This window comes from Schistocerca americana, chromosome X, assembly GCF_021461395.2.
Source record: "Schistocerca americana isolate TAMUIC-IGC-003095 chromosome X, iqSchAmer2.1, whole genome shotgun sequence".
NCBI classification, from domain to species: domain Eukaryota; kingdom Metazoa; phylum Arthropoda; class Insecta; order Orthoptera; family Acrididae; genus Schistocerca; species Schistocerca americana.
Window position 1 is genome coordinate 413,686,234 of NC_060130.1, and position 27,508 is coordinate 413,713,741.

Consider the following 27,508-nt stretch of genomic DNA (forward strand, 5'->3'; position numbering starts at 1 on the left):
AGTTAGGTTTGATGTACCACTGCCGTGTGCACTTGGATGGGAATTATTCAAGATTTACGTATTACGAACTTTAGGTAATTTTAAAGTCATTTGTTAGGAGTATAGGGCCCTATACTTCCTTGCTATAATGTAACTAGCTTTAAATGAAGTGTAGATTTTTCTTTATCTGGCCATGATACAAAAAATTCAAAAATGGTACAAATGGCTCCAAGCACTATGGGACTTAACATCTGAGGTCATCAGTCCCCTAGACTTAGAACTACTTAAACCTAACTTAACCTAAGGACATCACACACATCCATGCCCGAGGCAGGATTCGAACCTGCGACCGTAGCAGCAGTGCGGTTCCGGACTGAAGCGCCTAGAACAGCTCCGCAACAGCGGCCGGCGCCCATGATACACCCAATGCATTGTGATACCTATTACGTTTTGCGTTTCTTTCGGCCATTAGTCACAAGCTAGTATTGACGATTCAACTTTTGATAGAAAATGGTAAATTTCGCCTTCGGTTATTCTGTGAATGTTTCAATCTTCCTGTGCGAGTACATGGAATCGATGTCGCATTCCGTAGTCAACCTAATCCTCTCTGAATAACTATGATTAATATAATGACAAACAGTTTTCCTTTACAGAACCGTAGTGTTGCGAGTTTATATGTGCTAAATGTTACCTGAAGTTCAGTTCACGCTCCATTTGTGAATAAATGCCATTTTGGAATCAAATTACTCCGCAACAATTTTTCCCAGTCTTGAATACTGACACACCATCCCACCTTCTGTGACCTTTATTCTCATGTACGGTGCAAGAGAAAGATATTTGTAAGCATTTTGTGAAGTTCAATCCCTGATCGGTCGATCTGAAGTATTGTATCTAGATTTCTGTTGCGGGTTTCGTTATGATAAAACGTAGGGCTAAATTCAGTTAATGTCTCTGGATCTTCAGAGGAGTTGGCATTCAGTGGAAGTTAGATAATGAGAAGGACTGGCTTTTCAGTATGACGCTTGGGGCTACGAAAAGTCCCCCAGAAGAATAAATTACCTATGTTAAGGCGTTTTCGATAGTTTATAAACAGTGGGCGCCTTTTACCAGTGCTACAAGCATTGAAATCAAATTTAATGTAATACAGTTCTCTTTTTGAAACATCTTTCAGTTCTTGAGGCGTATGTCCCTTACTAGTTTCGGCATTGTCTGATAAAAAAATACAGATACTTAATAGTGGACATTAATGTAGGGTGTGTCCACTATTCGCCTTTATGATGGCTTGAACTATGCTTGGGTTACTGTCAGTGAGGTGTCTAAATATCTGTGGAGAAATGGCAGCCCACTCTTCCTCATGACCCGAAACCTCAGAAGGAAGTGGAAACTGGGGTCTGGAGTGACGTCGACGTTCTGTCTCATCCCACATGAGTTCCACTATATACAGGTCGGGATTCTGGGCAGGTCATTTTATTTCAGGAATGTTATTGTCCACAAACCATCGCCTCACAGGTGCTGCTTTCCAACAGTGTGCACTGTCATGTTGATACAGTCATCGCTCTGAACCGTTCATCTACAGTACACACTACACAGTGCTGTCAAATGCGTTGATATCCATTCTCATTTACCATTTTCTTAATCGCAATAAGGAGATCGCACCCTAACCACAGAAAACACCCTCATATCCTAACACTACTTCTTCTGTACTTTCGTTCTGGCAATACACATTACGGAAAGTAGCGTCCCCAAGGCATTTGCCAAACCCAAACCCTTCTGTCGGATTTCCACAGGGTATACCCTGATATATCGTTAGCTCGCTTCCAGTTATCTAGCTACGTTATTATTTGCACCACCTCAAGCGCCGCTTAGCATTGATAATATTGGCTTATGAAGAGACCTTAAAGGGACACCTATCACGGAACAACGTCAATATTCCGCCAATAACTGTGTGAATTCTAGCTGGATAGTTTCTTGGCAATAATTCATTCATTTTACCAAATACTTTTCATATTGCAGCTAAATTTCTCAGGTTCCCTGCCCGCATATCGTGTCTGTATCATCAAATCGTACTGTTTAATAAGCTGCCGGAATATAGCTCGCCTCTGAGTAGCAGTATAAACAAACCCTTCGGAAGTATTTGACCATAAATCTATAACACATAACTTAAAATCGCCCTCCTTGTCCAGAACACTCGTAAATAGTTCTATACATGCTGTGAATTGAAGTCTGTCCGTCGTGGGTAATTTCCGCCTCAATGTCTCTTCACTGATGTGCTTTCTAATGATAACAATATCCAGAGGAAAGATTTTCAAATGAATATTTTATACGAAACTTCCTGGCAGATTCAAGCTGTTTGCCGCGAACGGCAAAGGTCCCGAGTTCGAGTCTCTGTCTAGCACGCCGGCCGGAGTGGCCGAGCGGTTAAAGGCGCTACAGTCTGGAACCGCACGACCGCTACGGTCGCAGGTTCGAATCCTGCCTTGGGCATGGATGTGTGTGATGTCCTTAGGTTAGTTAGGTTTAAGTAGTTCTAAGTTCTAGGGGACTTATGACCACAGCAGTTGAGTCCCATAGTGCTCAGAGCCATTTGAACCATTTTTTTCTGTCTAGCACACAGCTTTAAGCTGCCATGAAGTTTCATATCAGGGCACACTCCGCTGCAGAGTGAAAATTTAATTCTGGGAATACCTTATAGTTCTTACTTTACTGTAGTTTCTTATGCTTTCTCGCTTTTCCGCAATGTCTTGTGCTAATTGTCTTGTAATGTAAGGAGCTTCCGACATGGAAACCTTTTCATTTCTGTAGACCGGGCCGCCCTCGTGGGCCGCCTTTATGGTGAGATGCCACCGCCTGCGCTTAGGAACAAAGTGATCATGCTTTTGTAGAAGACCGGATGCTTCCCTGGAAGAGCCTGCAGCTGTTTGTTTGCTTTCTGCCTCCCTGGCCACAGCTCCCTGCCGTCCTCGCTGACACAGAAAAAAATCTAGTGACCCAGCTATTATTGCTAGCGGAATATCTGCAATTACTCGTCCTCATGGCTCACTAAGGAGCTGAGTTGGCTGCGATGGCCTCCGCACTGACTACGTAATTAACAAGGGGTGAAAGATGCTGTGCCCAAAAGGTCACCACCTTTCACTGCCTCCCACTGGCAAAAATCTTTCACGCTTAGGAAATGTCACACTTAGATTACAGTAGTGTGACACGGAAAAGGGAAAAAAAATTAAATTGCATAAATCTATTCTTGTTCGTTTTAACTAAAAGGGGAAATGTGAGGAATTTTTTGCCAATCATCTGATTCTACTAATATCTAAATACCACCCATCACAGATATGTACGCAAGGAGATCAATCCACTCATCAGTTCAACACGCCGAACCCCATGTAGGAATCCGCTTCGAATTAATTCATGGACCTTCCGGTTACAGTAAGTACTTCTAACAAACTTTTTTTTGTTGACAATCAAAATTAACATGGGAACATAAACGTGCCCATCAAGGCAATAGTCACTCACTTACTAATGTCACTGTTATAATTATTACAATTGTTATAATTATAACAATTGGGTGTATTACCTTTACAAAAACACTCAACCCCTTTCAGAATGATCTCCCTGAAAAATCCTAATCGGTACAAAATTTGTCTTTAACTGAAGGTTATTTCATACCAAATACTTTACACAAAGGCTCTAATGTAACTTCATTCACCCCACATCTTCACACATACAAATATCTTACAACAAAGTAACGATGACTAGGTTACCAAACAGTGTCAAGTGTTGTGAATATTACATGTGAACATCTTCTGTCAATGTGTCGCATGTGAGAAGGAGAGTGAAAATGATAGAGGTAAAAGACAAGATTTAAATAAGAGACAACATGGTTACATCGTAATTAATACAAACAATTCGAAAAATTGGCGCTCATCGATCGCTCTTACATGAATGCCCTAGGAATAAAGATAAATGTTACTGACACATGAGGCTTTCGTCATTCATACACACAACACACAACACTTTTTTTATATTTCACTTACTTCCAGCTGTCGAAGGAAGTTCTGCCTGGATGCTGGGTCAAAGGAAGAGTGCAGATCTTATGGGCAGAGGCAGGATTATTTGTGATTGTACCACAAAGGGTGATACATTCATAAGTGGTGCAAGACATCCTACATCCTTCCTTGTCATGAGAGTTGGCTCAACTAGACCGTGTGGCTCTCTGTGGAATTTGGGCTGCACATAATGTCAGAAAGCAGCGAGGCCAACGATTGGAAGGCAGTATGGAAGGCTCAGCTTAGGGGCTCTTTGAAAATGGTGCTATTGTGGGTTTGTTATTTGGTGGTGACGGCACTGGTCTTTTCTGACAGATTGGTGTTACTTTCAACTTTCAGACGATAGTGAGAAGGCGTGCCTCTTGTACGAGCAGATAGGCAGTGAGTGACTGGAATAGTTCTTGAGAAGTCAGGATACTACTGTACAATCTGATAGATGTGTTGATAGTGGTGATCAAAAAGAACATCATTATGGCCGCTAGTAAGGCGTTGTTCTTCCAAGAAGAAAATTACATACTATGGGAATTCCATTCCTAGCACAGATCTGTGTGATTTGGTGCTGTAGCTTCAGCGGAAATGATGTGCCTGAGGAACTGTACCTTCCTGGATCCAAAACTTGATTCTTCTGTATTAGTCGTCATACAATGTTCTCGGAATGTCTGCAGAGCATCCCTCAATACTCTGTGGCGATCCTCTCAATTCCTTTCAGCTGTTAGCAGATCATCCACTTACTTAACAGGTGACTTTGTTTCAGTGCCTAACTTAGAATACTATCTAAGCCACAAATGAATGCAGGTGAAGACACATTTAATCCAAACTGCAGACATTTAAGCCCTTAACGATTTCCAAATGCTAGAAATGTGGTGTATTGTCTATACTCAGGAGGAAGTTCGATCTGCCAAAAACTGGCACGCAAGTCTATCAATGAGGAAACTGACATCCCATGGGAATTCTGTAGTAAGTACTCTAATTTATCGGGCCTGTCTCTGGTTTAATAATCATATTGATTTGGTGGGAGTCCAGCACCAGACAAATGGAACCATCCTTCTTTCCTGCTACACGTAGTGGGCTGTTCTATGTCCACCTTGCAGGCTCTCTAACACTGTATTCGAACATTCTCTGAATTCCTAAAAATACCCAATGTCTGTATTTAAATGAGACATTCTACAGAAGCACAAAAAATATGCAGTATTCCCTCACTCAAAATCTGTACTCAAAGTTTTTTACTGTGGCAGGCTTTGGTAAGAACACCTTGGCGTTCTCTAATAAAATATGACGCAATTCTTCCATCTTGTTCTCTCTGTGTTTTGCATAGACTGAATTTTCTGCTCTATTGCAAGGTTAACTTCTCATCTCCACAATTCTGTGCCTGCTAGATGGACATCCCGATTATGTCGTGGCCATCTTACTTCCCCTTCTTCTATTCTGCTGGGAAAATTAAGTTTCAAATAATTCTCTGCAATCTGTGCCTTGATTGCTTGCTCCTCAAACGGAATGCGAATTAAGGGTTCCTTCTGTATGACGAATTCACCGCTGCTCATTAAGAAAATCCATTCCGATGATATGATAGTGTGTCCTTGACATAAAGATTAGAGTCGAGATTGCCGAGTGACTTCAGTGTGTTTATCCTTAAGCCTCGTTTTCTTGAGAGACAGAGTCGGCCATGGTCGATTACGAGAGAATGTTTCAAATGTTGATTCCGATATAGCGGTAACTTGGCTTCGGCTATCCACAATGCCTTTTATCAATAATCCTCCTTCAGTAACTTCGATTAGGGGATGTACATTGTTCGATATGATCTCGCCTTTTTCTTTCAATAATAGTCTTCGTATATATTTATCATCTAACAAGTTGAACTGGCTCACTCCAATGTTTTGTGCTGGTAAGCTTCGAGCTGAACCTGTTCCATTAACTAGTAAGCTGCTTCGTGGAGTGGTCGTTTCGATAGTCATTCCTTGGATTTGGGGGCCTAATAGATAAGGATAGAAAAGATCCAACGGAGAGCAGCGCGCTTCGTTACAGGATCATTCAGTAATCGCGAAAGCATTACGGAGATTATAGATAAACTCCAGTGGAAGACTCTGCAAGAGAGACGCTCAGTAGCTCGGTACGGGCTTTTGTTGAAGTTTCGAGAAAATACCTTCACCGAGGAGTCAAGCAGTATATTGCTCCCTCCTACGTATATCTCGCGAAGAGACCATAAGGATAAAATCAGAGCGACTAGAGCCCACACAGAGGCATACCGACAATCTTTCTTTCGGCGAACAATACGAGACTGGAATAGAAGGGAGAACCGATAGAAGTACTCAAAGTACCCTCCGGCGCACACCGTCAGCTGGCTTGTGGAGTATTGGTGTAGATGTAGAATCTCAATTATCTCTGCTGGTTGGTTGCTCCTCTTTGGGTTATTATGCCCACCATTAAAATCGTTCCAGTTTCCTCGTATTTTGGTTAGTGGTTCAAAATGAAGCTGTCGACCTGATGGCTCGTTCCGACTATCTCCTCGATCATCGTGCCTTCTATACGGCAGAGCATTATTATTTTCCATGTCACACCTTTTCTCATTTGTATTCTGGGATCTATAGCGCTCTCCAGCTCTCAGAGAATACTTTTAAGCCCGCTATACCATTTCCGCTTCTACTTGCTTGAACTTGCTGGTACCGGATGGGGAGCTTCATATAACAGAATCGTAAATGTACTTGAGCTCCATGGTTAATCTAGAGATTGATTCTTCTTTATTTATGACTCAACAAGTTCCACTGGGCTTCAGAATCCTGATGACTCCAGGTCCCTGCCCATTATTATATCCTGCTTGATCTCATCCTGTATCTATTTTGACTAGTATATTCCGAGGAATACCTTTCTGAATCCCGCATACGATCGACAGGTGACCGCAATATCTCTCGTAGTAACCGCCACCTAACCATCTACGTGTCCACAAATAAATTCAGGCTTGTAGCGTAATGGCCAAGCAGAAGGCAAGGATTTGTCATGTTGGGCTACCCCAGGCTTTGAGAAGTAGTGTGTTTCCACTATCCTGATAGTTTTGAAAATTTTGCAAAGATATAAAATGTTTGTGGTTGAAATCCAGGTGCCGGCCGCGGTGGTCTCGCGGTTCTAGGCGCGCAGTCCGGAACCGCGCGACTGCTACGGTCGCAGGTTCGAATCCTGCCTCGGGCATGGATGTGTGTGATGTCCTTAGGTTAGTTAGGTTTAAGTAGTTCTAAGTTCTAGGGGAATGATGACCACAGCTGTTAAGTCCCTTAGTGCTCAGAGCCATTTGATCCATTTTTTGAAATCCAGGTCTTCAGTTCCTTCTGCGCCCATTCCCATCTCTGTGACTCTCATGTGTTCGATATTCTGTGGAACATCGTCCCGTCGACAGATGTGGCCACGCATTTCTCTGCTCCCATCGTAGATTTGAGCGTTGAACCTTCTAATCGGTACGCAATTATGCGACTGCTCCGCTACTGTGGCGAGGCCCGCCGCTTGTGTTGCGCACACGCGTGGTGGGCAAACAAAAATAGGTCTTTGCTGTGGGGATACAATGATATTTACCAGTTCAGTAATATCAGAGCGAGTGCCAGTTCCACTCGTCTCCGGTTCGGTTTGTCTCAGATGTTCCTTGTCCCCCTCCAGACTACTCGTATTAGCGCCCTGTATTTCCAACTGTTCCATACGGCCTCTTGTGTCCTTCATGTACGTCATGATAACTTATTGCTCGGCGACACGCTCTTGGTCTGGCTCCAGCTGTGACAGTTGTGTCTGCAGGTTATCCAGTGTCTTAATTTCCCTAGAGTGCTGTGAAACCCGTTCCTGAATTTCCTGAACTATCTCGCTTTCCTTTGGCTGACCTAGCATACTTCTTGGCCACCAGAGCGTCTTTCTGTACACCAGTGTCGTCCATTCTAGTTCCAGAAGAGCCCCTTTTTGCTTCCAATGCTACCTCTTTTGCCTCGCCTGCGTGTCTCTTGCACGTAGCTACCTCTCCTAACACATCCTTGATACTTTGTGTTAACCTCCCTTCGTATTCTGTTATTTTTCTTTTTGTTTCTTCTGGTTCTCTGCGCCTTTCTTCTACTTCTATTCTCAAAAGATCGAGGGCGCAGTCCGTCCCGTTGCTAATTTCGATATTTGCTATCAGAGATGGGATAGCCCTTCTATCGTCAGCCACTGACGGGTTTCTGCAGTGAACTACTACATGACATGTGTCTTCCGTATCTTCTCCCTCGCCTACTTCACTATCGGCTTCAGAATCCTCTAAACGTGACACTGAACCGTGCCTACTAGCTACCTCTCAAATTGACTGTTCTGTGGAAGAAACAACCGCTCGTATCCTGATTCGTCCCGATCAATACACTGATTGTTCTCGATGTTAAGAAAGCCACCTAATTCGCGCTTTGAATGAACGTCTCCCGACCTGCTCCTAGCTGTCATTCAGATGTCAAACAAGAATCTCAAAATACGAGCCTGCAGCGAACACAATCCCCCTAAGTACCTTCGTTGTTCAAACGCAAAAACACATCAGGAAAATAACCCTCCTAAAATACACAACGCCGTTGTCATATCCAATAGTCAAAGAACACATCTGATGCAGAAACCACAAAACACAAACATACAATAATTGGATAGTAGATATTTTAGTACATATGGAGCCAGCAACTTAAGATTATTGCTAATCTAATTTGTTCACAATCTCCTTCTGACATGAAATATTAAAATGCAAACGCTACCTGATGCCTCCCTCAAGGTAAAAGCAACAACGTTTTCTGACTATATGTGAGGTACTGATCGAGATTCTTCAACGCTTGCTGAACGTCAATACGACATAGGTTGGTTGAAATGCAAGGCTGCACTTCAGATGGACTCGCTGCAAATCCATATGGCGTCGCCAAAAGTTGTCCCCTCCAATGGCCAAGCTGCCTGGCAAATTGCGCCAATGGCGTACTTAACACTACGCCAGAACTCCCGTCTAGACACTCTGTAACAATATTACTCCAGTGAGAAAGATTGCCTCCAAAATCTATGCTCTCCTCAATAAACTTAGCGCCAGAGAAGAGTGTGTACATTAAACACCCGTGGCGGGTAGTGCGCTTCTTCCCAGAGCAAATCATAAGGCTCGGTCGCACATCTGAGGTGGACACTATGCCTCCGGAATACAGGACACTGGTCAATGTCCTGCTGAAAACTAGCCGGCCCTCGTGGGCAGACTTTATGTCTAGATGCCACGACCAATGCTCACAAGTAAAGTGGTCATGCTTTTGTAGAAGCCCGGATGCTTTCCTGGAAGAGCCTGCGCCTGTTTCTTTGACCTCGGCCAACCTGGCCATATCTCCTAGCCGTCCTCGCCGACGTAAAAAAAATCTATTGCCGTAACTGTTATTACTAGTGGCAAACAAACTCTATAATTTCCAGTCATACCTACAATTACTCGTTCTGATGGCTTGCTACGTAGCTGACATGGCTGCATTGTCTCTGCGGGGATTATGTAATTAACAAAGGATGAAAAATGGTTTGCCCTAATGGTTACCACCTTTCAAACTAATAACATAAAAACATAATTTTGCCCTTCATTGCCGCACGCACTATGGACACCCGCTGACGACTTCTGGGCCACGGAAGCGCTGCTATGCCCCTTGCAATAGCTCCTGCCTATTCAGACAACAAATTCCTGGGCTACCAACAGTATGCTCCATGCTTCCTTCCCGTACTCCTCTCTGTTCACCTGAAGAAAACTACGACAGCGAGACATTACTACCATGCACTTTACATCCTGACACATGACTTTCTTGAAACGACAGTGCACCTAGATCATATGTTAAAATGCGACAGGGTGTTATGGTTAACCCCTTTCATTATTACTCACTGCTTGGAGTCCTCCACGTAATCTTTAATAGTGTATCACGCATTACCTATGAAGATGTTTTAGCTGCCTTTTTTAGTAGATGTATTTCAATAATATCTTATATTTCCTTGGGCAATTTACTATTCAGTTTTATTCCCTAGCAGAAAATACTGACTTTAGAATTTTTTTTCCTTGGTAAATGTAAGTCCATGGTGGATCTTGTTGAATGATTATGTACAGAACTATTACCACAATTCTTAACAATGTTTTCCCTTATATGCACTACAGATTGGTAGCTGTACTCACTTGGCGGAGTAAGGATGTTTCAGGAAATTCGTGACACCTGGTTCCATTAGAACAATTTATTCATTAGCTACCGGTTTCAGTCACTGACCATCACCTGGCACTACTGCAAGTAACATCTCAATTATGCTGAACCAAACAATCGTTTTAACTGCCAGTTTCATGAGCAATAGTATAGAAGAGCCATACTTTTTATACATCAGCACTCTTGCCCATGTACACACAACAGGCAAACTAAGTTATGAGCGGCCGGCCGGAGTGGCCGAGCGGTTCTAGGCGCTACAGTCTGGAACCGCGCGACCGCTACGGTCGCAGGTTCGAATCCTGCCTTGGGCATGGATGTGTGTGATGTCCTTAGGTTAGTTAGGTTTAAGTAGTTCTACGTTCTAGGGGACTGATGACCTCAGCAGTTAAGTCCCATAGTGCTCAGAGCCAATTTGAGTTATGAGCGTAATGGGCAAGGTGGACTACATCTGTAGTGTGTGGATAAGTTGAGAATTTGGGTCTGACAGGGGGGTGTGCTATAGTAGTTTGTGCAGTTGGAATGACCATTGCATCAAGGTGGCTTAGTGGTCAGAACATCTGCGTAGTAAGTAGGAAATCGGGGTTCGAATCTGAGTCCGACACAAATTTTCAACTTTCTTCATTGATATCAGTCAATGACCGTTCGCAGCCACTGCCTGTAATTCCTTTGTGTCTTAATTCATAATGGCTGCTGGATCAAAATGGTGTCTGTTCTTTCGAACATGTCAGAAAGAACAGACACCATATATAGTTACAGAAGGACCATGTCAGTGCATTCCGCAAACGTGGCCCACTACCATGTTGCTCTAACACCGAGAGACACATGAATGAGGCTCGAAGCAGGTCAGAGAGGTATGATTGACGTTCAGTGACATCAACCGATCCGACGTAAGCACCCGCTTCCTCCCTTACCCATCATGACTACTCTGCGGCATGCCTACCAAGCAAACATGTTTTCAAGCGGCTGTAGCTCGTTTCAGGACATGATTTCCTGTTCAAAATATTATGTACTCACTCCCCTCTAAAAATCCTAGGAGATTGTAACCCGCTGCTGACAGTTGACTTAATAAACATTTGCAGTACCGGTGCCCAGTTTCTAAATAGTTCCTTAAAATGAGCGCAACTACTACTTCTAGTTATTATTCTTATGGTATTTACTAAAAAAACTAAACTCCTCCCGAACAGGCCATGAAGGTCCAACGGTAGCGACCGGCCGCCGTGTCATCCTCAGCCCATAGGCGTCACCAGATGCGGATACGGAGGGACATGTGGTCAGCAAACCGCTTTCCCGGCCGTATGTCAGTTTCCGAGACCGGAGCCGCTATTTCTCAATCAAGTAGCTCTTCAGTTTGCCTCTCAAGGGCTGAGCGCACCCCTCTTGCCAACAGCGCTAGGGAGACCGGATGGTCACCCATCCAAGTCGTAGCCCAGCCCGACAGCGCTTAACTTCGGTGATCTGACGGGAACCGGTGTTACCACTGCGGCAAGGCCGTTGGCTTATGGTATTTACTGCCCAACCATAAACATCCACGAGCGTTTCATTTGTTTTCCCTTATAGGAGCTCTGGTGTTTTACGACTGACGATGATTTTACTGTCATCAGCCGATGAAAACTTTTTCTCCATGACTTATACCATCTGGAGTGTCGCTGATACACTGCATACTAAGGACAGAACTGGACCCAATACCTTAGCCTGAGGAACACCAGTGCTTACGTATTTCTTGTCGGACAACTGTTTTACTTAAACAGTATCATCAGCAGACATGCGAACTATGTCTACCTTTGCACTCTGTTTTCCATGTAATACTGGAACCAATTGTTAGCCATTCCTTCTACTCCTAGCGCTTCTACTTTCACGATTCAGCCTTCTCTACGAGGAATGTTCATACGACACCAAGTTTTGTACTGTTCGGTGATAGTTCTTCAGTCGTTTCTCCTGTCATCCTAATCGATTACTTCCGAATAGTATCTTAGCTATTATAAATTTTGTCGACTGATGTCGAATGCTTTTTACAGATTCCACTTGCGGATCGTATGCCATCAGGTCACCTATATAACTTACTTTAGGCCCCTCCGTATGGTTATATTCATGTACAGCGACTATAATAACTTCCTTGGTATTATGATGAATCGTTTCAAGTTAAATTATCCGCATATGGAGGCTCTTATCTACGGCCGCGATTCTGATTTCATTTGAAAAAAATTAGAAATTTGTGGCAAGGACTTATGGGACCAAACTGCTGAGGACAACACACACACCCATGCCCGAGGAAGGACTCGAACGGAATGGCGTATGTTGTTTCTAGGTATTGGCAGGGCCCTGTTATTACAGCCTTATGCGTGCACAACCCGTGTAACTTCCTCAGAGACACATTCCGCAGACAAACACAGAAGTAGCGCGAGTGAGCTCTTCATGAATGTTAACATGAAATCAAAGAGATAACGAAGAAACAAAGACGACGTATAGCCATATCGAGTAGCCTGGAAATCCAGATTCCGTCGTGAGCAGAAAGTTAACAATACACTGTAAATACGCTAAATAATTACAGTTATTACAAAAATCTCCTGTATATTCGTACGGTGTTTCTTACGTATTAATTTACGTCAGTATTTTCCTGATAAGCTTTGGCTCTGGCTAGATGTTTTATGATGTTAAGGTCAGTCATTCTGTATTGCTTATTCATCAGGTCTGTAAATATTCTATCTGTTAGACACCGAAAGGCAGAAAGGTTTTGGCTATTCGGATTACAGGAATTACAGTGTATTGAGGTATTGTAGTAATTGGTTTTCTGTCTAGCAAGCACTAGGTTCTGAGAATAATTCGAGAAAGCAGTGAACTCAGGAACTTTGTTACGAATGCTTCGGCAATTTCCTGTTAAAAATCTCTTATTAAATTTACTTCTGACGTTCGTCATCTTTCTTTGATTGTGGCGGGGAGCTTGTGCTTACGGTGTGTGTGTGAGAGAGAGAGAGAGAGAGAGAGAGAGAGAGAGAGAGAGAGAGAGAGAGAGAGAGTTTTCTCACATGCTCTGCATACCGATGATTTAAATATCCTTGGAAAAAAAAATGGTTCAAATGGCTCTGAGCACTATGGGACTCAACTGCTGAGGTCATTAGTCCCCTAGAACTTAGAACTAGTTAAACCTAACTAACCTAAGGACATCACACACATCCATGCCCGAGGCAGGATTCGAACCTGCGACCGTAGCGGTCTCGCGGTTCCAGACTGCAGCGCCTAGAACCGCACGGCCAATTCGGCCGGCATATCCTTGGACAGCCCTGTCTCGTTTCATTTGTACCTTGAAAATGACGTGGTGTGCAACTATGGAACTGTCGACGGTTATCGAGGACGGTCATCTTGTTGCGTTCCCGTAAGTTATTTGAACATTTTACGCCCCGGGAGAAAATCAAGTTTTATATATTTCCTTTTTATATTTCATGTGATATTCGGGGATGAGCAAGGGAGGAACTCACTTCTGCGGTTACACGCACTCACGTTTGCATGACATATTGAGGAGTGTACACTAGCAGCTGATGCTCAGGCTAAAACCTGACACACAGGGCAGTGTGAACCAATGGAAAATGGAAATGAGCGTTTGGCATCATTGGCCGGGAGGACCCTTACGGGGCAGGTCCGGCCGCCTTGGAGCAGGTCTTGCTACATTTGACTCCACACTGGGCGGGCTGCGCGATGGATGGGGATGAAATGGTGATGGAAACAACACAACACGCAGTCCCTGAGCGGAGAAAATCCCCGACCCAGCCGGGAACCGAACCCAGGCCCGTAGGACAGCAATCCGTGACGCAGACCACTCAGCTATCGGGGCGGACAGTGTGAACCAATGAGAGGATGTGAATGGCTAGGCAACGTAACGTCACCACTACTGCTGCGCCCGTTTAGAGTTCCGTTGTTGTCACAGACACAATGGACTAAGCAGCAAACGGTTCCACATCCACCCATTCGAAGCCAGGAATGGAGCGAGTGCGAATCTAATGTTGGGGTTGCATACTTCACAAATCAAGGCACCGCTGTTATCACAGTGCTAACGGGCTACCTTCGTTCCCGCTGTAGTTCCACGAGTATGACTTGCCTGAGAATTTGGCGATGCAGTCGCTTCACACTCGTCGATTCGTTCTCTCTTAAACCGTTGTCACACGGGGCGATGCAGCTGACGTTGACGTGCACGCAGACCAGATATCCAACGTCACGAGACACAGCGCCGTAGACACACGGGAGAAACTGAGGAAAATGATTTTGCACTCCCAGCGCTCTCCAGCGGCAATTGTCGGGTTTATTTGGCTCGCATATCATACAACGAAAATTAACGCGCTTAACAATGTCCTACGTTAGCTCTATTAAAACACACGTTTCCACCCTTGTCCATACGGCAGACATGCTGTTATGTCTGCAGTATACATAATTAAAATCTTCAGTATCTGTGAACATGTAATATGACAAAAAGGAAAGAAACATGTCTATTCAGTAAGGATATCAGCTTATAAAAGTTCACCAAATCGAACAAACTCACTCCTGACAGAGAGCACACTTAAACAGGGTGTCTCAAACCTTTCAGACCAAATAGAAGCAGGTGATAATGGCACCACAACCAATTATGTTGAGGTAGGGAACCAATGGTCGGAAATGCGTATTTAATGTGTTATGGACAGACACAGTGTACATCACAATGCATGCCTGACAACAGCTCATGAAGTTCTGCCGCACTCTCTCAAAGGTCCCTAGTGTCTATAGTACCACAAGACAGGCAGCTTGGAACCTAGCAAGCAGATATTAATTCGTATCTACCGGGGTTTCATATCTGTACGCAACGTCTTGATGTAACCCCAGATCAAAAGGTCCAGAGGTGTGAGATCCAGCTATTGCCTATGCGATGATACAGAACCTACCTTTACAATGCAATGCAGTACGAACAGTTATGGTAGTGTTTCTTATTGGGAAAATTAGGACGACTCCACATCATACAGGAACTGGAAGAAGGACAGGGATTTTGCTGCTGCATCACGATGCAGGTACTACAGTCCAAAGGAGATCTGCGTCCCTCGGGGTGCATTCACATCTGTCACCCAAACATTCTATCATCGTTATTCTGTGCCATGAAACAGAGAAAAACTACGAACTATAAAAGGTCCGCTAACTTCATCTGACAGAGAACTCTTCCAATATATCAGAAACAAATACTGTCCATGTGCCGGCGCAGAGCATTTGTGGTGATCCTATTAAATATACGGGTATTGATCCATGGGAACGGGTGGGCAGTGATCGAAGTTGCTTGCGCAGACCAGTGTAAAGTTTCATCGCCTGTACCATAGGAGGACCATATTCCACAGACTATGAGTCACAAGAGAGGGTCCCTGTGTCCCTGTGTTGTTGTTTGAAACATAGTTTTTTTCTGCTGTAACACGGTTTTACATTGGCATACATCTTGCTTTTCCACCACGACTTCGAGGTCTGTGTCAGATTCTAAACTGACATTAGCACATTTTGATCCATCAGCTCTCACAGGAAATTGGACATCACACATGGTAAATCATGTTGCTGCTACTTCCACAACACACACACTGGATGACTGGAATAAAAAACAGTCACATCATAAGGAGACTGGAACAGTGTGGCAGCATTGTGGTGTGTTTCCAAACAGCTCGTCTTTCACAGTGCTGGGATAGCTGATGGCTTGGTCTTCTGTTTCAGTTGATCCCTTATATTGCAATCATGTATGTGATCACTGTTTTGGTGCTAGCCATACACGGAAGGTGTTGCTCCTTCATCAAGACTCTTTCTCCATCTTAAACAAGCGATGTCAGTCAATCATTATGTGGCAATCAATGTGTACCAGTGGACAGATGGGATGGAAAAGACACCACCGATGTACTGTAACAAGCATCGCAGTTGATAGTGCGATCAATTTTAGCAATTTTACCAGTTTTTTACAACGCTGACCAGTGACACGGCAGCATGCACCCCAATTTATTAATTCTACATCTACATCTACATCCATACTCCGCAAGCCAACTGACGGTGTGTGGCGGAGGGTACCTTGAGTGCCTCTATCTGTTCTCCCTTCTATTCCAGTATCGTATTGTTCGTGGAAAGAAGGATTGTCGGCATGCCTCTGTGTGGGCTCTAATCTCTGATTTTATCCTCATGGTCTCTTCGCGAGATATACGTAGGAGGCAGCAATGTACTGCTTGACTCCTCGGTGGAGGTATGTTCTCAAAACTTCAACAAAAGCCCGTACCGAGGTACTGAGCGTCTCTCCTGCAGAGTCTTCCACTGGAGTTTACCTATCATTTCCGTAACGCTTTCGCGATTGCTAAATGATCCTGTAATGAAGCGCGCTGCTCTCCGTTGGATCTTCTCCATCTCTTCTATCAACCCTATCTGGTACGGATCCCACACTGCTGAGCAGTATTCAAGCAGTGAGTGAACAAGCGTACTGTAACCTACTTCCTTTGTTTTCCGATTGCATTTCCTTAGGATTCTTCCAATGAATCTCAGTCTGGCATCTGCTTTACCGACGATCAACTTTATATGATCATTCCACTTTAAATCACTCCTAATGCGTACTCCCAGATAATTTATGGAATCAACTGCTACCAGTTGATGATCTGCTATATTGTAGCTAAATGATAAGGGATCTTTCTTTCTATGTATTCGCAGCACATTACACTTGTCTACATTGAGATTCAATTGCCATTCCCTGCACCATGCGTCAATTCGCTGCAGATTCTCCAGAATTTCAGTACAATTTTCCATTGTTACGACCTCTCGATATACCACAGCATCATTCGCAAAAAGCCTCAGTGAACTTCCAATGTCATCCACAAGGTCATTTATGTATATTGTGAATAGCAACGGTCCTACGACACTCTCCTGCGGCACACCTGAAATCACTCTTACTTCGGAAGACTTTTCTCCATGGAGAATGACATGCTGCGTTCTGTTATCTAGGAACTCTTCAATCCAATCACACAATTGGTCTGATAGTCCATATGCTCTTACTTTGTTCATTAAACGACTGTGGGGAACTGTATCGAACGCCTTGCGGAAGTCAAGAAACACGGCATCTACCTGGGAACCCGCGTCTATGGCCCTCTGAGTCTCGTGGACGAATAGCGCGAGCTGGGTTTCACACGATCGTCTTTTTCGAAACCCATGCTGATTCCAACAGAGTAGATTTCTAGTCTCCAGAAAAGCCATTATACTCGAACATAATACGTGTTCCAAAATTGTACAACTGATAGACGTTAGAGATGTAGGTCTATAGTTCTGCACATCTGTTCGACGTCCCTTCTTGAAAACGGGGATGACCTGTGCCCTTTTCCAATCCTTTGGAACGCTACGCTCCTCTAGAGACCTACGGTACACCGCTGCAACAAGGGGGGCAAGTTCCTTCGCGTACTCTGTGTAAAATCGAACTGGTATCCCATCAGGTCCAGCGGCCTTTCCTCTTCTGAGCGATATCAATTGTATCTCTATCCCTCTGTCGTCTATTTAGATATCTACTATTTTGTCATCTGTGCGACAATCTAGAGAGGGAACTACAGTGCAGTCTTCCTCTGTGAAACAGCTTTGGAAAAAGACATTTAGTATTTCGGCCTTTAGTCTGTCACCCTCTGTTTCAGTACCATTTTGGTCACAGAGTGTCTGGAATTTTGTTTTGATCCACCTACCGCTTTGACATAAGACCAAAATTTCTTAGGATTTTCTGCCAAGTCAGTACATAGAACTTTACTTTCGAATTCATTGAACTCCTCTCGCATAGCCCTCCTCACATTAAATTTCGCTTCGCGTAATTTTTGTTTGTCTACAAGGCTTTGGCTATGTTTATGGTTCAAATGGCTCTGAGCACTATGGGACTCAACTGCTGAGGTCATTAGTCCCCTAGAACTTAGAACTAGTTAAACCTAACTAAACTAAGGACATCACAAACATCCATGCCCGAGGCAGGATTCGAACCTGCGACCGTATGGCTATGTTTATGTTTGCTGTGAAGTTCCCTTTGCTTCCGCAGCAGTTTTCTAACTCGGTTGTTGTACCACGGTGGCTCTTTTCCATCTCTTACGATCTTACTTGGCACATACTCATCTAACACATATTGTACGATGGTTTTGAGCTTTGTCCACTGATCCTCATCACTATCTGTACTTGAGATAAAACTTTTGTGTTGAGCCGTCAAGTACTCTGAAATCTGCTTGTTGTCACTTTTGCTAAACAGAAAAATTTTCCTACCTTTTTTATCGCTAAATTATCGCTAAATCGCCCCTCCTTTATTTTGCGAGTATCATTGCGAATGAAAATAGCTGACTGTGCAGTATGTCCATTCATTGTTAATTCTCAAAAATGTGCATCAAAGCATACCAGACAATTATCTACATATTTCTAGCATTCGTTCATTGTGCGTAATTTACGATTACGATTGCCCATCTTCCCCTATGTGGATGGGAGTCACAGAATATTCTCGCGTTCGTAGGATAAAGCTAGAGATTGAAAGATCTTCTCTCACTGTCTTTTACCTACGCTCCCTGCAACACTGTCACCCATTTAATCTGCAGCTGACCAGAAGTAGACTGCCACATTCCAAGTTTCGTGAAGGAACAGAGCGAACCCAGTCCGTAACTGCTGTTCCGCGCCCACAAGATTTCTGCAGATGCACGAATGTCGAGGAGGTTAGCACCACTTATCGTAGTAGATATGAATGTGTTGCGATGATATAATAGAAGCTTGCGAACGAGAAACGGGTTGTTTTTATGCATGACGGACGTCCAGACGGATGTAGTTTGAAGCATTTTACGCAAATCAATGGTGCTATAAATTCTAAAGTATTGTTCCAGTGTCTGGCGTCAGTACCAAGAAGGTATTGATAAGAGAGAACATAAACACTTGCACTCTCAAGGCTACACGTTTCTGCACTTAAAACTCACTATAATATTAGATCGTTGGGGTTTCCGATCTATTAATCATGTGGAATGCAATGCTGTCACTATCCCAATGTAAGAAATATATTTCCAGCGCATGACATACATTCTCCTTGCAGGGTTCTCTACGATGAACTATGGTGACACACTGTAAATAAAAAAAAACTAATTCCTTAAAACATCGATTCTTTGTGATATATGCATAATACAGATTTCCAGAGGCGTATAGCGCCCATCGTACGCATCCCATCATGGTACAGAAATTATACTATGCTCACATCAGTCCTATATGAGATGATCGTTAGCAGTGGAGAATGCCTCTTAAAAAGAAAGAGACAAACGCATAGCAGCGGTGTTTGACATTAGAAATTACGCGTCATGCCACCACTAACTCCGTAAACAGGACATTTGTCAAGCAGAAGCATACATGGGCATTGCAGTAACTCACAAACACCTGTCGCTGACTTAGAATCACCGAAGTTATGAAACTGAAGACTCGATCTTACGCGCAACGTGCGGCATTGTAATGGAGTACGTCGCGCAAAGATTCATTCGTCTAGAGGAATGTGTCGAAACAGGATGGACATGTTTCCTCACGCATAAGATTGAAGTCCTCTGATGACTAAGAGGTTTGCTGTTAACGATAGTAAATAGACAGTGCTCTAAGTCACACACAGAGCATGCAGTTGTATACGAGTCAGACGCATATTATGACACACAACTAATGCATCCCAGCAGAACAACGAAAAAAAAGGTCAAATGACCTGCAGCGACATCTCCCTCTTTCTCTGTATAATGCATCATCAATCTACCATCAAATCATACTTTGTTACAATCCATCCCAACCGATCACTCCATCCACTCACTGTCGTCCTTTAACGCAGATGCAAGTAAGTTTAGAGGCAGATGGTTCTCTTTTGTCCAGGAAAGCATAAATGCCAGCAGTCAACTCACGTGTATCACTATTACCTCAACAGACATGCAGTAGAATGTTACCTTCACGAAAAATGATTGTTTCCCTGTTTCCGCGATCTTCCATGTCAACGTTTTCTCGAATTCTTCTTGCTGTCGCATGCTCGTTCCCATGTACAAGTATTGTTCGTGGGAACCGGAAATGTTTAGTAGAAATGTTGTGGTGGAGGAGGTCACATACGAGACCTCGGATATATTTACTGCTACGATCTATTTATGACAGAAATTTCATTACTTGATTTGCATAATGTTTGCGTGTGATGCTCAAACGTTGAAAATATATTTATTATGAAGAAGGATCATCATAAGGTGGATGTAAGTGTTTTAAGCTATCAATTTGACTCCTGTAATTTGTTAAACAGTTAATGTGACAGGGTAGTGCAAATGGATTATTTCACTCTATTTTCGATGCCGACATCGTGTCAGCTTTCCCTTTGTCTCTAGCACTAGCCAATAGAAATACAGTATTCAGAGGAGAGATGAAAACCTCCATCTTAATGTTGCATCACAAAGACAAGGAGGGAGTGGCCTCTTGTGAGCGACAGGGACAGGAAGCGAGTCTGGAATTTGCCAATCAACAGAATGTCACCACTTGATGCTCCGTTTGGGGGCCACGAGATCAAAGGAGGCTGATATCCGGCCTGAGGCTTCCACACTCCGTAAACAGGACATCTGTCAAGCAGATGCATACATGGGCATTGCAGTAACTCACAAACACCTGTCGCTGACTTAGAATCTGCAATTAGGACATTTGGCTGTTCTGACCTTCGTGGCGGCGCCCTGACGATAGACATACATGTGGGAGTCCCCAAATGGTGGCTACTATACCGCAGTTCATTCCATTCCCCTGTGGTTACAGTTATTACGAGGAGCAGTGGTGAGGGGTGAAGTCATGATGTCTACCCAAGTGGAACTGCATCTCCCACAAACTGATTAAATAAATAATATGTTTGAATATATTACTGATTTTGATTTAAATTTCGTGTCGTGAGACGGTCTCAACTCGCATGACAAGTTGGTGAAGGTCTGGTCGGCTACGGTTTTCTCCCCGATCGCGGTTTCAACTGGAAAAACAATGCTTCTGCCTTGGACTTAAGCCTGTGATGAGCTGCAGCCGCTGATGGCCTTGTCGCTGCTTTGCAGATCCCCCAGTGATGACTGTGCCTCGTCTAGCAAACAAATGGCTCTGAGCACTATGGGACTTAACTGCTGAGGTCATCAGTCCCCTAGAACTTAAAACTACTTAAACCTAACTAACCTAAGAACGTCACACACATCCATGCCCGAGGCAGGATTCGAACCTGCGACCGTAGCGGTCGCGCGGTTCCACACCGTAGCGCCTAGAACCGCTCGGCCACCCTCGTCTAGCAAAGTACTGTGATGGTGCATTTAACAGTATTTTGCAGGACCGTCTTCAGAGTTTCGACGGGGTGTATTTGCGGTCATTTATTTTAGCGAAGTATTTTTTTCCACAGTATTTTGCTGTGATGTATTTACATTCCACATGCACCTGGGAGGACAGTACAGCATTTTGTGTGGGAGTGTGTTTGAAACAAACTTTTAAACACTTCACCTAAGTTGTAGATGCACGCAAATATTCCGGAGCAGTGGAGAAAGACTGAGAGGTTTCACAAGTGTGCCATGATGTTTTTTTAGAGTCAGTGGCTGCGTTCATCGTAAAATTGAAGGAACCTGCTCTGTAGGGATCTTTTTAAAAGTTCGTTTAACCCCATATTCAAGTGGATTTAGTAACTCCTGAAGCAGCTCATCCTGAAAGACAAGGGTATTTATCACAAAATCTCGCGAAGTGACTCAGCTGTGGTTTCAGAAGTGTGCCGCTATCTTTTCTTTAAGAGTCTGTGTTCACGTGTGGCGGTGGTGGTATTTCTTGTAACTGTTTAAACATTCTCACGTCATCTTCGAAGCTCCCTCTTTGTGCAGTGGTACATTTAGTTACTGTGGCGTCTTCAAGTTATGTATGTGACGATGTACTGCAACACTAGATTTAATAACTCATAAAGCAGTTCATGAAATGCAACACATGGAAGTGCACCAGGAGGGCTGGGGCAGTTTAGAGCCCATGGCGGAATGGATTCTCAGACAGGCATTTGTCATGGAAGGAGTTCTCGCATGCGTCGATATTCCACAGGGGTTTACAGGGTAAATGCTGCTTTGTTTGCAGTTCAGTCGGACCACAACCGATGGCGTGTACAGGCCCGGCAGAGACATGCTGCAGGAGGAGAAACAGAAAAAGAGCACGTGTTTCGACAGGAATTACTTGGGCGCTTTAGTTCGGAGATTAGCGTGACATCCAGTCTGTCAGTCGCAGTGTCTGCGTGGACACCGGCACATGGAGTGGCTGCTGGCAGACACGTCGCCGCTTTGCGGGGGCGCCGATGTACCTCGACTCCAGGTAGTCTGCATGGGTGGCATTCTGTGCGGTCCAGTGGACAGGGGATGGCGGACGGTGGGTGCTTCACGATCGAAAGATTTTCAGCAGCGTAATTACGTGTGATGGGGGTTTCATAACAGTATTCATTGCGCGATCGGGATTAAAAAACAGCGATCGATTATATTACATCTTTACAATACCTGCATCTTCCCAAATAGCAGGGAATGATGAGAAAGAGAAATCCATCGCTGCAAAACAAATTTTTGATAAATAAACAGTATACAGTAAGCTATGTAATTGAATTTCCTGTTTTGAGAGCTTCCTGCACAGAGCCACCGATTTCTGGGTAGGGGAGTGGGGAAGAGGAGGGCAGGGTTGGGGGTTTACCAGAAGGTGAGGTGTTAATTAATTGATCAATTTAATTAACAAGTCAGTCAAACTGATGGATTAGGAGGCGGCTATTCGAATAACACAGGCCTGAAAGTGGATGTATATCAGCGATCTGGAGGAGGAGGGGGGGGGGAGGGTTGAATGTTTCCTGAGGGATTAGTGGAGGAGGAGGGGGAGGGGGAAGGGAGGGAGAACAGTAGGTTGAGGAACTGTCAGGTCAAAAGGAAGGATTATCCCAGGGGTTGTTAATTCTCTTAGCACACCAATATGTTAAAGACCTGTCAGGCAAAGGAGAACAATAGGTTTGCACCTGCATGTATGCTTGCCCTTGATGTAGGCAAGCCTGTTGCCCTACTACTGATACAGTAACATCGTATCTCAATGAGGTACAAAGAAATGTTCAAATGTGTGTGAAATCTTATGGGACTTAACTGCTACGGTCATCAGTCCCTAAGCTTACACACTATGTAACCTAAATTATCCTAAGGACAAACGCACACACCCATGCCCGAGGGAGGATTCGAACCTCCGCCGGGAACAGCCGTACAGTCCATGACTGTAGCGCCTTAGACCGCTCGGCAAATCCCACGCGGCTGAAGTACAAAAAACACAATAGATAAGCTACACTAGATTGCGCATTACGCTATGCACAATAATTCTTTTCTGTATGTTTGACATCCAGGCGTATCTTTACAGCAACGTTCACTTGAGAGAAGATGTTCAGAGCGACCATAGTTCAAAGAAGCGTACAATATAGGGGAACACTCAACCTGTCCGGCAATAGGTAAGGGCCAAAGGCACTCCTTCCACAATTCTAGCATACAGGTCCACGTCAAAGCGTGCCTGAAAGCTACGATCACGGGTGACATGGGGATTGTGTTACAACCAATAACGGCTTTTGCGAAGCTACATTCATCAGACTGTATAGCGTTATTTATAAAATATTCGTTATCTTCCACTTGGTACAAAAGCCATTCACAAAACTGTACTCGTCGATGCAGTTTTCTGTTGAGTTAATATGTAATGATATGAATGCAGTTCTTCATCTTGCAACACTTCAACAACCAGTCTTTGAGATGTCTGAACTGCCTTGCAATATCACCGATATGTCGCCGGCGAGATTGGCGAACGGTTTCAAGAATCATGTCCTCTGTTTGTGGAGTACGTATGGTCCCTGGAAGACCTCTGTTAATTACTTGTGGACGAAGACTACAGGTTTGCCGAAGGCGTGGCTCTAGGAGGCGAAAAACATTCTTATTGGGATGGCGCCTCTGAGGGTACCGTGGAGCATACGCAGGAACAGCAGTAGTTGGTTATCGGATGCACCTGTCACCAAAAGCTTGTCGACGCATTGATCGTTTGTGTACTCCATCAGGAAACCGCCCTACGTGAACCTGAGACGACCAGTTATGTTGGTGCACTGCACGGTTAGTAGGCACATGTATGCAGTTTAGTCTATCCCACTGTCATGTGATAGGCTATTGTCATGTGACAAAATGATGTCCTGCTTATAAACAAAGAGCACTAGCGAACGGACACCTAAAAATGGAAAGCTGACCTGATGAGGATTTGAATAATAGCTGGGTGGTGGATGTGGCTTTGATGTTGCAGCAGTCTACTCAAGTAGCTACGATGGGTAGTCAGTGTGCAGCATGATACATGTTCTTCTGTACATTCCGATGCGCCGCACGATATGATAGTGTTGGCAGCTCCTCGTTTCCATTCATGCCTTTTCAACCGATCTGATTTTGCTAGATAAATTTTTGTCTTGAATGTGGATGAGGTATCGCATGCCCACCTTCAAGTACGGCATTTTTTCTTAACCCTGTATAACTTGCTTCTCTCATTTAGGCAAATCAGTCTCTTCACGACATTTCAACTTGCACTTGTGATTGGCTATAAAGCCGAACAAAATGGTTCAAATGGCTCTGAGCACTATGGGACTTAACATATGAGGTCATCAGTCCCCTAGAACTCGGAACTACTTAAACCTAACTAACCTAATGACATCACACACATGCATGTCCGAGGCAGGATTCGAACCTGCGACGGTAGCAGTCGCGCGGTTCCAGACTGAAGCGCCTAGAACCGCTCGGCCACATCGGCCAGCAAAGCCGAACACATGACTATAAAATAAATGAATAGCGATTTATAATTTAAGGGCGGAAATTTCTTTCAAAACGGATCCGTAATGTGCAGGAATGCCCCGAGTCCGCGGTAATACTCACGATTTTCCAACTCGTACACTCGCTCTCCTTTCTGAACCAGTCGAGTCTAGTTGTATACGACAACAACCCCGTGACGAGCAGACTGTAGCGGTGACTCAGGAGTCCAGTTTACGGGTACAGGGAAACGGCGAGTTGGAGATGGCGTCACAGATTCGCTGGCGAGCTTAAAGCAAGTATACGGGGCTCATTTCTGATATTTACCGCCACGTCCTGACTCTGTACTGCTGGTAGGAGAGGAATGACACGGCTTGGTCACAGTTATTCATGTCCTCGCATGTAACTTACTCACAACAGTGGCGGCTCAAGCCGTGAGAGTGCTCGTTCCCTTTGATGAGAGTACAGGAGGCTACACACATCAGCAGCTCCTTCAGTGCCGTGACGCTGACTGTCAAGAACGCTTGGGTCATCCAAGATGGAGAAGTCTATGTCCCTCTGACACACGCCGCAGGCTCTCCAGAATACTGAAGACGTCTCCCCCAATTACCAAGTAAGAAAACTTCTGCTCGGAAACTCGAGTGATTCAGTGCTTACTCTTCAAACCTAACAGTCCAACAGTTCAGTTCCTGCGGTAGAATTGGGTGTGCTAATGGTGACGAACACCACTGAGTTAAACCGTACTAGACCTTCTTTGTGAGACTCTATCGCTTGCCAGTAGTGTTTGGTTTTTTTTCTTTTCAGCAGAACTGTATAATTTTTTTTCCTTTTTTTGTCATTATTCCCGCTACGGAGAAACACACCTCTTACTACACAGAATACATGTGTACACTGTAATCATTTGAGCCGGCCGAAGTGACCGAGCGGTTCTAGGCGCTACAGTCTGGAACTGCGCAACCGCTACGGTCGCAGGTTCGAATCCTGCCTCGGGCATGGATGTGTGTGATGTCCTTAGGTTAGTTAGGTTTAAGTAGTTCTAAGTTCTAGGGGACTGATGACCTCAGATGTTAAGTCTCATAGTGCTCAGAGCCATTTGAACCATTAATCATTTGATAATTGACAATTCCAGTCGTCAGTGTGTCGCCGTAAACTGGTCGAACACACTAAGACAGTAATAGTAATCGTAATAGTTCAGGGCAAGCCAATTCGTCAATAATGCGTAGAACAGCAATCCAAGATTTAGTCCTGTTGAAATCCAGTAAGCAGCAATGACACGAATGTATAGCGCACACAACGTAAGATGTTTAGCACAGCATGATTCCGAATTTCTTGTAGTGGCCTGGGTGCCAGGTTTTATTTCCTGCTTGATGTCATCAAGTTTGATTCTGTATTTGTAATAATAAATTGACTCTGAACACTTTGAACTGGTTAATACTATGTAAATATTATAGTGGGCGCTCGTATTGTGACTGTGAGAACTTTTTGATGTTCTAGTGTATTGTGCATATATTTAATTTTCTTTAAATCTGAATGGTAGTCATTTCTTCAGTGTTTAACTTGTATTCAAATGGTTCATATGGCTCTAAGCACTATGGGACTTAACATCTGAGGTCATCAGTCCCCTAGACCTAGAACTACTTAATCCTAACTAATCTGAGGGCATCACACACATCCATTCCCGAGGTAGGATTCGAACCTGCGACTGTAGCAGCAGCGCTAACTTGAATTCAATAGTCGTGACGTTAAACACTATTTAAAAGTGTAGGCAGTTTACGGTACGTGGACTTCGGTCTTTTGTTGGTCTTCGTGCAGCTGCAGCGGTGGTGGGTTGATGAGTGCATTGCCCGGTCGAAGAGATGTGTTTACGTTTTTTGGACTTCGAAAATCTCTTCATCACGCAAGCTGAATACTTTAACTTTAAATGGACTGGATTTCGTGAGTGCCAGTTCCAGATTCTACATTCTGAAGGGAAATACTGTATAATTATTCGTGCGGTTTTCGGCGACTGTTTTTTTTTTTTTTTTTTTTTGTGGGACTACGCGATTTTTAACTTGGAGTATTTGCAGTAGCTGTGAACTGTAATACTTCGCTGCAGTTATTACTTATATTAGTTTGTGAGGAACTTCGAAAATTGTGTTGGTATCAGGATCAGCAACTCAATATATTTGTGATTTATTAATTCATGATCCCGTCAGAGTTTAAAATAATATTACAAGTCACGAGTGTTCTGCAGTGCCTGATAGGAGATGTATTTACCTAATTCCAATATTATGTTGGTATCATGATTTTTTTATATTATTTTTGTTTGAATCCATAAACCTATGTGTGAGTACCATTCTCATATGCGCTAACTTCATGTAAGTCTTTGGTTTGAACTTAATATTTATTTATTCGATGAATCCTTTATCTACTATTTAAGGGTTTGATGAATATTTCTCTGTTAATTAGTTGGACTAAAAACAAACGACGGCGGTGCACGACCGACCCCTCCTGACTTATAACGAGCCAAACAAGCAAAGCTGTAGCC

At 43.9% G+C, this 27,508-nt stretch overlaps 1 pseudogene; it reads right to left on the reverse strand.

The window, feature by feature from the left end:
- Nucleotides 1-11,570: 11,570 nt before the first annotated feature.
- On the reverse strand, nt 11,571-11,688 carry LOC124557057 (annotated as a pseudogene).
- Between the last annotated feature and the right edge of the window lie 15,820 nt (nt 11,689-27,508).